Below are 12350 nucleotides of genomic sequence, written 5' to 3'. Positions count from 1 at the left end.
AAAAAAAAAAAAAAAAAAAAAGAATCACGGTACAGGAAAGCAGGAGGGAAACTCAGTGGTTTTCAAACTGCACTACAGAGTTCTAGGGGCTATGGGGCCTCCAAAGCCCAGAGGTGCTGGGGAGGGGACTGAGGAGCAGCCCCTAGCTCTCCTTAGGCAGGGCAGCTCCATTCAGAGCTAGTTTATGTGCTGACCTTCTGCATACTATCCCAGTGAACAGCAACACGATAAGCGCTGATATATGTGGAAAGTTTGCTGTGTATCAGGCAACCCTTGACTGAAACCTCAGGCCACCACACATCCTGGTTTTTCTGTGACAGTCCTGGCATACACTTGTTGTTCAAGCATAATAATTATTATTGTTCGTGTTTAAGAAACAACAGGATCTTGCTCTGTTGCCCAGGCTGGGGTGCAGTGGTGTGACTATAGCCCACCACAACCTTGAATTCTTGGGCTCAAGCAATCTTCCTGCATTGGTTTCATGAGTAGCTGGGACCACAGTCATGTGCTATCATAGCTGGCTAATTTTTAATTTCTTTTTATTTTTTTTTGAGACAGGGTCTAGGTATGTTGCCCAAGCTGGTCTTGAACTCCTGGCCTTAAGCAATTCTCCCACTTTGGCCTCCTAAAGTGCTGGGATTATAGGCGTGAGCCACCATGCCGGCCTTGAGTGTGATTTACAGTGGCTCCTTCACTCTCAAATGTCCTAACTTGGTCACTTTGAGAGTGGTCCCCCCTATATAGACCTCACAGGAACCCTAAGAGGTAGATACTACTGTGAGCTCCATTTTACAGGAGAGGAAACCAAGGCACCAAGAGCTGGGGTGCCCAAGTGTGAACGGCTGGTCATCGGTGCAGATGGATTCACATCCAGGCAGAGGGGTGAGAGCCTGCACTCTCCCCCATCACTAGAGTGCTATGGCTAAAGAGAGTTTGAGAGACCGTCATCCGATCCTCTTACGTGTCCACCTAACACATATTCACTAAGGATCAACTGTGGCCCAGGCATCACATTCATTTTATGGGGAAACGGGTGCAGAGGGCAAAAGGAACAAAATAAACTAGTCCAGGTCAGACAGTGAGTTCGCGGTCAAGATAGAAACAGTTCAGGATTCCTCCACTGTGCTGGTTGGTCCCATCTTGCCCTCCCTTGTTTTTCTCTGTCTTGTTCAGTTGAATGAAACATAGCCCGAGTTTATTTTTATTTTTATTTTTTTTGAGATGGAGTCTCACTCTGTCACCAGGCTGAAGTGCAGTGGTATGATCACCAAGATCTTGGCTCACTGCAATCTCCATCTCCCAGGTTCAAGCAATTTTCCTGCCTCAGCCTCCTGAGTAGCTGGGACTACAACACCCACCACCACACTTCGCTAATTTTTGGTATTTTTAGTAGAGACGGAGTTTCACCATGTTGGCCAGGCTGGTCTCCAGCTCCTGATCTCGTGACCTGCCTGCCTCAGCCTCCCGAAGTGCTGGGATTACAGGGGTGAGCCACCGCGCCCGGCTGATGTTTAAGCATTTCCCCATGTGTGTCCTGTGGAATACCAGGTACCTGATGGTACCTGAAATAAGGGTTCTGTGGTCCTACAAATAGAAAACCCTCTTGGAGGGTCATAATGCACCATATCGCGGACTCTGCAAGGTCTCAGGCTGGAGAAACCTGTCTGATTTTGTTCAGCCCAGCATTCTTCAAACTTATTTGACCTTTGGTCATAGTATTTTTTCACAGCAACACTCGATGGAACACTCTTTGGGAACAAGGCATGAGTCCACAGCAGTCATGTTTCCCTTTGGTGAACCCAGCCCCTTTGCCGCTGGTTCAGAAGCAGAGCCTTTCACTTCCGCCCCACGAGTAGCACAGGCTCTCCGGGCAGCTGACGCTTTGCTGGAGTCTTCAAGCAATGCTAGAAGTCTGTCGGCTCCAGGCCCAGCCTGCGGGTTGACTGGGGACACCAGGCCCCAGGAGAGGCTGAGGAGTCTGTGACTGGCCTAATGGGGCCGCTGAGCTGAGCTCTCAGGGAGCAAACCCTGCTGGAGCTGGGATTTGCCTGCTCAGCACCCAGGACAGCAGCACTGCTTCTCCCCTCCCAGGGGCCGGCCCAGGAGCCAGGCCAAAGCTTCAGAATTTGCCCAGCAGCAGGAAAGCACGAGAGAAAGAAGGGCATACCTCTATCTTCTTGTGTCTATGATGTATGTGTGATTTTCATTAGCTGCATTTCCAGGACAAATACATGTCTCCTCCAGCCCTAGCACCGTACTCCAGCCTCCAAGGCTTGAATTCTCTCTCCCAGGAGGACCCTCTCCCTGTCCATGATCTAGACAGGTCCTGGACCTCAGGGAGGGATGTGAGCACGCTCAAGGACCTCAAAGGCAGTACCTGGGGCCAAGGAACCAGCTGCCACTGGGGTAGAGACCTCTTGGGCCAGGAAGGTAGAGACCTGGGATCTAGAGCAGGGAACCCGGATCCCCATTGTCTTCTCCCGTGCACACATACCAAGGCAGAATGAGCCCTGGGAAATGAACACAGGCACGTGTGCTAGGGCTGGAGTCTGGTGCTAGGGTTGGAGTACGGTGCAGGCAGCTGTCTCTCCCCTCTGGTGGGTGGTAGCGAAGGTTACCGTGGCTCATCTGCTAGCCCCCTGCCTCATTACCCAGCTTCTGAGCAGAGCAGAATTAACGAGGCTGCCCAGGGGTTTATGGTTCAGTAGAGCTCTCCCCACCCAACGGCCAGAGCCCACCAGGAAACTCTGGCCCATTCATGGATATTTACAGCCCCATAAATTAGGTCCAGGCTGCAGCTGCCGAGGTCAGCAGGGAGGTTAGGGGAGTAGGAGCTTTCTCTTCCAGTTCTGCTTTCTTGCAAATGAGGATGCTAATTCGCCCATAGAGAAAACCACCTCACACTTTCCCCTGACCTTTTCCCCTGACTCTTTAAAATACTGACTTTCACAATTTGTTTTTGTTTCTGTTCTCATGCCAACCCTAGAGCAAGTCTGGTTCGTCCCATTTAACAGATGCAGAAATTGAGGTACTCAGAGACATGCCCACTGTCTGAGGCACTGCTTCAAGCTGGGGCTGGGAGTGGGTTTTCAGAGACCTCAAGCCTCTGTGGGAAGGAGAGAGACCAGCTCTTAAAACCAGGTTCTGATACCTCTTGTCCTCCAGCCTCCCCAGATGGAGGCATGAGGGGCCCTTGTGACCCCTACTCCCCTGGGATCTGGCCAGGCCAGGCTCCTGACGGCTGGAGAAGCCTCCAGGATTCCCAGTTGTATTATTTCTGCTCCCTCAGCTGCCACCATAGAGGGGTGGGGGAGGCAGCGCAGCCCTCTAATGGGGCTCCTCCCAGGCGGCCCCCTGAGCATCCCCCTTGCCCTAAGTCAAACAGCCGAACCCTAGGATGGGGGTAGGTAGGCTGATTAGGGAGAGACAGGGATCCTGGCCTGAACTCAGCCTGAGCCCTTGACAATTGGCATGCTTCCAGAAAACCACCCAGCTCTCCCAATACCTGGGCAGTGAGGGCAAGAAACGACCACACACCTTCCCTGGAAGGCATGCAGCTGGGGATGGGTGGGGTGGGCAGCATGGGGTGGGGGACTGCCTCCTCCACCACTGGGTCTATTCCTTCCCGCCCCTGGGGGACTCCTGCAGGCCCCTTTTCCTTCTGACCTCCTCACAAGGACTCCCAGGAGCACAGACAGCTCCCTCCCCATTCCAGATTGGCCCCTGCCTTTGCCAGGCCACTGAGGGGGCTGCTGGGGGCTGTGACTCAGAGGCCCTTGGGTACCCGGGAGGAGCAGATGTAACATCCACGCTGAGTCATCCGGCCCAGCCTGACATGCCGCCTGGGGACTGAAGCCGAGTCATGGCCATGAAGCCCAGGAGTCTCAAGGGAGCTGCAGGCAGGGAGTGGAGAGTGAATGTCAGCAGGGAGAGGTCTGACATCACCCCATCCCTCCCCTTCAGCCTAAACCTCTGGCCACTGCTGCTTCTCCTGGCAGCCACCAAAGGGTCCCTCTGGTCCCCCAGAGGAGAGAGAGCCAACAGATCCAGGGAGAAGGAGCGGAGCAAGATGCAGAGGGGGTGCATGGCAGGCAGGATAAAGGGCTGGAAGGATAAAGGGTGCTCAGCTGTTCCTGCATCTCCTGGCCCATTTCAGGAGCCACGCAGAAGCCTTGTGGGGACACACACATGCACACACACACATGAACACACGCGCACGCTTGCACGCATATGCGACTGCAGAAGAAGGTCCTCACTGCTGTCTTTGGGCAAACTCTACCCCCTCAAATCTCACTTTCCTCTTTTTTATTTTAAATAGAGAACGGGTTTTGTTATGTTGACCAGGCTGGTCTTGAACTCCTGGCCTCAAGTAATCTATCCTCCCATCTCAACCTCCCAAAGTGGTAGAATTACAGGTGTGAGCTACGGCACCAAGCCAGTTTCCTCTTTTGAGGTGCAGCACCACACACCTCACAGGGCTGCTGAGAGATCAAAATGAGACAACAAATTTATATGCACGCAGTTAGACATCCAATGTTTGCTCCATCAAAGAATATTTACTGACTCAAATATACTGATTTCAACCTGTACCTTGCTTCACAAAAGCTTGGGGAACGGTGATGGGGGCTACCTCTAGTTGTTCACAGCTTAAGACACACATGGACTCATTTCTTTAGCACAAGACAATGGCCCCAATGTCATGACAGCCCACTAAGTAAAGCTCCAGCAGGAACTGCCAGATCAGAACACTAGACAGAGGAGTGCCAGCCCTGTCCACCTGGTGGCCAGACACCTCATCTCATCCTTCACCCTCTGCCATGCACAACACTCCCCAGGCAGCTTTTGTCCAAAACCTTCTCTCCTTTCTCTCTGGGAAGTTCAGGGGGAATGTGATTTTTCAGCTTCTTCCCTAAAGCAGGCAGCCTGATATGGTGGAAGGAACCCCAACTGGGGCTCTGAACACTGATTCAAGACCGAGGTCTGGCCGGGCGCAGTGGCTCATGCCTGTAATCCCAGCACTTTGGGAGGCTGAGGCAGGCAGATCACTTGAGGTTGGGAGTTCAAGACCAGCCTGGCCAACATGGTGAAACCCCATCTCTATTAAAAATACATAAATTAGCCAGACGTGATTGCACATGCCTGTAATCCCAGCTACTTGGGAGCCTGAGGCAGGAGAATGACTCAAACCCGGGATACAGAGGTTGCAGTGAGCCGAGATTGCACCGCTGCACTCCAGCCTGGACAATAGGGTGAGACTCTGCCTCAAAAAAACAAAACAAACAAATAAACAAACAAAAACAAAAAAACCCTACTCTATTATATGTCTTTTTAAGATTTCTTTAAATTTAACACCCAGTAGTATTTATGAGGTGCTCACTACATACTGTGCCAAGCACTATACACACAGCATCCTGTCTTCACAACAACGTGGAGGGGAAGGTATTTGTCCGGCACTTTACGGATGAGAAAACTGAAGCCTGGAGAGGTCACCTGGCTTGCCCATTGCCACACACCTAGTAGGAGCAGAATTGGGAATTGACCTAGATGTGTGTCCTCTCCACCTGCTTTGATTACTCAAGGCACTAACTAAGTGAACGGCCTGGTGGCAGGAACACAGTTCAGATAGAAAGCAGGGTTGGGATCTAGTCTCGGCTCTGGCTCTATTGCACCAAGTGAACTCAGTAGGCCACTGACTTCTGTTTCCTCATTTGCAAAATGAGCAGACGGGGCCGGCACGGTGGCTCACGTCTGTAATCCCAGCACTTTGGGAGGCCAAGGCGGGTGAATTACCTGAGGTCAGGAGTTTGAGACCAGCCTGGCCAACATGGTGAAACCCCGTCTCTACTAAAAATACCAAAAAATTAGCCAGGCGTGGTGACGGGCACGTGTAATCCCAGCTACTCGGGAGGCTGAGGTAGGAGAATCGCTTGAAGCCGGGAGGTGGAGGTTGCGGTAAGCCGAGATCGCGGTACTGCACTCTAACCTGGGCAACGAGAGTGAAACTATGTCTCAAAACAAATAAACAAACAAACAAGCAAAAACAAAATGAGCAGACTGGACAAGATGACTCCATCGACCTTCTAATAACTTATATTCCTTGAGGTAGCAGCAGCCATACGATGGCAGAGGGGCTGCCATGAGTGTCGTAGCTGCACAGTCAGGGCCTGCTCCTGGGGAGGATATTTTAATCCAAGACAATGCATGCAGAGGTGTAGTTCGACCTGTCATTCGCTCAAACGTGTGTATCTATTATGTGTCAGGAAGGCAGCCAGGCCACATTCAATCTCAGAACCCTCGGCCCTGTTGCCCAAAGCAATCAAATGCATTTCTGTGAGTGGTCAGGAATAAAAGGGTTAATGTCAGTATAGTTGATGGGGTCACTGGGGCAGGAGCAAGGTAGGGAAGCAGGCTCTGTGGTGGAGAGCAGTCCACAGCCTCAAGGGTCCTAGAGGCCACCTGATAAGGAGTTGGGGGTGCAGAGCCCAAGGACTCCAGTTTATCCCATGCCTTTGTTCCTCTCTGGGAACCCTGCAGTGTTGGCTAATTGTGAGTTCTGGGGGTGGCCAACACCCTATCTCTGGGGCAGGCGTTTTCTCTGCAGCTCCTTGCTAATCCCTTCAGGGGTCTTATCAGAACACCCTTAAGCCAGCTTGAAGCGGGGACTACAAATGAAGTCAGGCCAAGGGAACAGCCCCAGGCTGGAGGGCAGGGCGCTGGGAAGGGGAGACACTGGAAGACAGAAAGCAGAAAAATCCTCTGGGCTCAGAAGTATCTCTTGAGGAGCTGCCTTCCTCACAGGGGCCTGGATCTCAGAAGTGGTCCTTGTGCTTCTCCAATCTAATTCTGATTCTCAATGAAGATACATTTGTTGAATGTCCACTGCGAATCAGATATTGCAAAATGGAATTTCCACTTCCATTTAATTCTTATAGTCACCCTGGAGTTAAACCTTACTGTCCCCATTTTACAGAGGAGGAAACTGAGGCTCAGAGAGCTAATGTAATTACGTCCAACCACAAAGTGAGTAAGACTTGAACCCAGGTCTATCTGACTCCAAATCCAAGTTTCTGCCTCCAGCAACCAACTTAAGCGGTGGCCCCATGCCTTCTGCTCATCGTAGCACATGTTTATGTTTATAATTTTGGTGAGATAGTACTTATCTGCTTTCCTTCTGGGAGATTAGCAAAATTGGGGTCACTTTTGGGGGTCTAGGAAACACAGGCTCCCAGTGAGAAGGGAAAAAGGAAGACAGTCAAGTTACTTTCAATTTTGCCTTTTCCCTTTTGTTCTTTTGAGCTTGAAAGCAATTGTGCTTTGTTGACTTAACAGAACTCTGCTCCAAACCCTTTTGTTCATTAAACATTCAGAGATCTTGGAGGCATTTTTACTGGTAAACCTGGAAATGACTTTTCCAACCCAAGAAGCCCTTTGTGGGTTAACTGGGCTCCAGTCCCATATCTGTCACTGCCTCGCTATTTGGCCTTTGACTAAATATTTGACCTTGGATCAAAGCTCCCTGGGATTCAGGAAAGGACTGAGAATAAGACTATCAAAGCATAACCCGAAAAAGGGAAGCTTTTCAGAAACATATGGAACAGATATAAGGCGATAACTAAAGGGGACATTACCTGTGCAAAATTATAAATACCAGTGGCATAAATCAGAAATAAAAAATAAACCCAACCACACACAAAAATTTACCAAATAACATTTCTCAAACAATATAATAAAGAAGGCTTACTTAATAAGTGATGCTAGCATAGCTGGATAGGAATCAGATGCAGGTGGAGTACAGGGTTATATGATGTCTTAAATCATAGAAAAAGTAGTAGGAAATAGAAGGGCATATTTATGAGATCTGGGGAGGGATGAAAACTATCTCAGGTCTGAAGCAACAGAAGGAATCATGAAGGAAAAGCTCAACAGATTCCACAGAAAATAAGACTTTTTTCTTTAACAAATTTTTTTTTTTTAACTTTTAAAGAACAGGGATGGGGTCTCGCTCTGCTGCCCAGGCTGCTCTTTAACTCCTGGGCTCAAGCAATCTGCCCACCTTGGCTTCCCAAAGTGTTGGGATTACAGGTGTGAGCACCCAGTCAGAAAAATAAAACATCTTTGCTATGATATTATACTATAACAACAGACTAATATTTATGGTAAATTTTAAATCTACTTAAATATTTAGGAAAACCATCAAGATCTCCAAAATGTTAAAAGACCATTCCCTCAAGAAGAAGTCTGAACAGGACATGAACACATGGAACATACTGAGTTGAACTGATGACCTGCAGGTCTCTCGCCAGCTGTAACTTCTGGGACCCGTCGGGAAGAAACGGGGGAGTGAGGGTGCATGGCATGGATTGACCCTGCTATACTCCTGCTTGAGCGGGCCAAATGCCAGAATGCCAGGGAGGGAGACACAGAAGATTCCATGGGACTGGGGTCACCTGCTTTCATCACTTCCAATTCCCACAAAAGGTATCCTGGCCATTTAGTTCAAGGGTGACCATATAGGACCAACAAGACCAACGCCATGGCTTCTAGCCCTTGGGGTCCAGTTGGTGTCATGCTAGATCAAGGCTACTCCACATACTGAAGAACCAGGCAGTACAGAGGGACTGGTCTAATCCATCCCTAACACCTGGAAAACAGATCCTAACAGATCCCAGTTTTAAACTGGGTGACCACTGGTGTCTGCTCGACCCAAGAAGGGAGGGAGGAGATGCTTGACTGGTTCTAGCCTCCCATGCCACTGATCTCTGGAAGGTGAACTCCAGAGCCACTTGTGGTTACAGGGACTCTGATGGGCGTCATGTCCCATCCGTGACTGCAGTTTGACCTATCAGGGTTGCTTGCTTCTTTTTTTTTTTTTTTTTTTTTTTTGAGAAAGGGTCTCACTTTTTGGGAGGCCATCCTCCTGTCTCAGCCTCCCAAAATGCCAGGATTACCGGCATTAGCCACTGTGCCTGGCCTAATTTCTTTCCTAGAATTAATTCTGGGCAGGCCTCCCAGAAGCAGGGGTATGCTCTTTGTGACACCCAGGATCCACCTTCAGTTGGAAAAATTGGATTTCATAGACCACTAGCTACTATCAGGTGCTACACATTCCCTTGAGTTCCAAATTCTTCCTACTAAAAGCTCTCTTCCTTTCACCCAAATGGTTTGTTTTAAAATGTACACATACACACAAGGACTGGCAAAGGAAATAAATCAAATGAGAAAGATAGACACAGACAGAGAAAAAAAAGAACGATACACTTTGTTCTAGGTTCTGATTCTAAATCTGGCAGGAGGTGTGAAGGGCTGGCAGCTTGGTGGTAGTGGTGGCAGTGGCGCAGCGGGCTCCCTCCTGCCTTGGGGCATCAGGCCAGCAGCTGCTGTACTCTTAGGAGCCAGAGGGAGAGATGCTCTACCCGTCAGGACAGGACCCAGTGCATGCTCTGAACTTCAAACCACAGCCAGGCCTCGTGGTTAATGTGGATGATAACCCCAAATCCTCACCCCAGGCCTTTCACACTGCAATTCAGTGTCATCACGCCCACTCCGGCATCTGCAACCAGCTGGCTCCTCTAACTGAACTTGTCTCAAACCAAAGTTGTCATTTTTGCCAACGTCTCTCTGCACTCCAACTTGTTTTTTGTTTTTGTTTTGAGACAGGGTCCTACTCTGTCACTAAGGCTGGAGTGCAGTAGCACGATCGTGGCTCACTGCAGCCTCAACTTCCTGGGCTCAAGCAATCCCCCTGCCTCAGTCTTCCATGTAGCTGGACCCACAGGAGTGTGCTACCATGCCTGGCTAATTTTTTAATTTTTTGTAGAGATGAGGTCTCACTTTGTGTGCCAGGCTGGTCTTGAACTGCTGGATTCAAGTGATCCTCCTGCATTAGCCTCTCAAAGTGTTGGGATTACAGGTGTGAGGCACCACACCTGGCCCCACTCCAACTTTTTCTTTCCCTCCTAGGTTCAGAATCTCAAAGTTAGATATGTGGTTCCCCTCATCTATGGTCTATTAAGAGCTTCCAATTCTTCCATCTCCATGTCCCTCTTCCTGTCCATCCTCATTGTCACCTTCTTGCCTCCATTCAGTGCTCCAGCTACTGCCTAGCTTCCCTGGTCCCTGCAGGCCATTCACCATTTGTCCCCTAAGACACTGGAGCTTTCCCAAGCCTGGCTTGGATCCCATAAGGACCCTGCTAAAAAAACTTTCTAAGGCTTCCCCTGCCTACCACGAAGCCCTGGTTCAAGCTAATTTTTCAGCTTTATCTTCTTCTCCAACCCAACACATTCCCTCTGGCCCACTCACACCAATTTCTTAAAGGTGCACAAACTTCATGGCACAATCATTCTCATCCCAGGACCACAGCACTCAACTATCCTCCAACATGGGGCAAAGAGGGAGAAGGAAGCACATAACAGCACCCACCACGAATGCTAAGCAAAGAGGAGAACCATTTCCTTGCTGAAGGTCAAATGTCCATCTCCAGGTTCAAAAGCCAGTACTTGGCACCCCCAACCCCACTCCCTACACCTAGACTCCAGGCATTGCACAAAGAATCACATACAATTTTCCCTCTGGAACCTCCCAGCACTCCCTCATCCCTATGACAGAATTAAAAACACTGAATCAGCCTTCAAAAGAGTCCATACTGTAAGTCAGCCCCCAAGGATGGCAGAGATTTGACCTCAGTGGTGGCCACGGACCCTCCATAGTGGAGGTAGAAAGGGAGGGGGATTGTCAGTCCGAGCCCTTCCCCCACCTCTCCAGCCCCCTACTGCAATCCCCTGGCATACGGAGGATTTCCCAGGCATTCAATATATAACGTCCAATTTATATATGGTGTAAACCCGGCTCTGGTGCAGCACAGGAGGGAGGAGGCGGGAGGGAGATCCTCTCAGGGGAGTCCATCTCTTCCTCCTGATACCTGGAGAGCAGCCTCGTTCAGTCCCAGAGATACACGAAGCCACACCCCCACCCCACGTCACCATCTCAGGAGCGCGGAGCTAGGGAAGCCCACGCAAGCAGGGAGACTGAGACCGATTTCAGGGAGGGCTGGAAGGAAGTGGGGGGTTAACTGCTCACATACCTGATCAAACAGGACTTTCCAGTGCTGGCAGAGAGGGAGGCCACGCAGGAGAGAAGGAATAGGAGAGAAAGAAAGACACACTTATCACGAAGGTCTCTGTAGTCCTCGGATGTTTCTGACATAGCCTCCCAGCAGCTGCCCAAGAGTCATGACCAGGCTCAGGGACTGGCCACAGGAGAGCAGGGGAAGTCTGGGAGGAGCTCCCCAGTGAGTCCACACTGAGCAGAGGGAGGAAACTCACAGTAAGGGATGGGGTGGGGGCGGGGGCGGCAAGGTGGGTGTTGCTGGTTCTGGAACTGGCAGAACAAGTGATTCTCAACAATTACTAAATAAAGGCGTCCAACTATGTCCAAGAGCCTCTAATAATTTCTGCTGCCTAAAGCTTATGTCCACAGCTACTCCCAGGCCTGGGAGAGCACGGCCAGGTGCAATTCCATCAGACCCTGCCGCAATGGGTCTCACCTGCTGGGGGGTAGAGGCCCTTGCCCCACAGGAGAACTCACCTCTGCATAAACACTAACATTTTGCCTGCAGTTTTTTTTGTTTTGTTTTTTGTTTTTATTGGGTGGGAGCGGGCGGGTGGGGGGTGAATGCCGAATGCGGTGAAGCCCACCCATTCTCTTCCAAGGCTGAGTCTAAGAGGTGACTACATCAGATTCTGCCAGGGATTTAGGGCCAGAAGGAAGTGATTTAACTGCAGACGCCAAAGACAGAAGATGGTAAATTATCCCCCAACCCCATTCAGACTTTCCCGCTTTGGTTGTGTAGGTTGGGAGCCTGGTTTCACTTCCATCTCCCCACCCTAAGGAGGAGGGGTGGGCAGGGCAGGGTGTCTGCCCGGTTTTTCACCCCTATTTGTAGGTTAGCCCCGGGAGGTTAACCCAATAAACTCCAGTTCCCAGGGCTTCCCAGGGCCAGCCCGCAGGGCCGGAGGGATGAAGACCCGAGCAGCAGAGGGTGGGGAAGCCCTCGGGGCAGCCCCTCCCTCTTCTCGCCCAGGGGACCGTCCCCTGGCACAGCCAGGGTCTTGGACTCACGGGCCTACTTCTAGGAGCAAAGCCGCTCCCAGCACTTTCCCTCCCGGCTCCGGCCGGGGTCAGAGGCGGGGGCCGGCTTGAATTTCAATCAGAGTCGCTACAAGGCGGGTGCCGGGGGCGGAGGGGGAGCTAACCCGGGAGCGGAGGAAGGGGTCGCCAGACTGGCCTTCACGGCCAGGGACCGGGACTCTGCGGCGTCCGTTCCTTCCTCAGCTCCGGGAGCCCGCAGG

At 50.8% G+C, this 12350-nt stretch overlaps 1 protein-coding gene across 3 annotated transcripts in view; it reads right to left on the bottom strand.

Moving 5' to 3' along the window:
• Positions 1–11205, bottom strand: part of RHBDL3 (rhomboid, veinlet-like 3 (Drosophila)) — a 59324-nt gene extending 48119 nt beyond the window's left edge. The window contains exon 1 of one of the 3 annotated variants that reach the window (XM_011937649.1): positions 11084–11205. The gene's annotated coding sequence lies outside the window, so the exon portion shown is untranslated. The remainder of the gene's footprint in view (positions 1–11083) is intronic. The other 2 variants (XM_011937650.1, XM_011937648.1) reach the window with 2 other exon arrangements.
• Between the last annotated feature and the right edge of the window lie 1145 nt (positions 11206–12350).

This window comes from Colobus angolensis, unplaced genomic scaffold (assembly GCF_000951035.1).
Source record: "Colobus angolensis palliatus isolate OR3802 unplaced genomic scaffold, Cang.pa_1.0 Scaffold167, whole genome shotgun sequence".
NCBI lineage: Eukaryota > Metazoa > Chordata > Mammalia > Primates > Cercopithecidae > Colobus > Colobus angolensis.
This window is presented reverse-complemented; position numbering and strand designations above follow the sequence as displayed.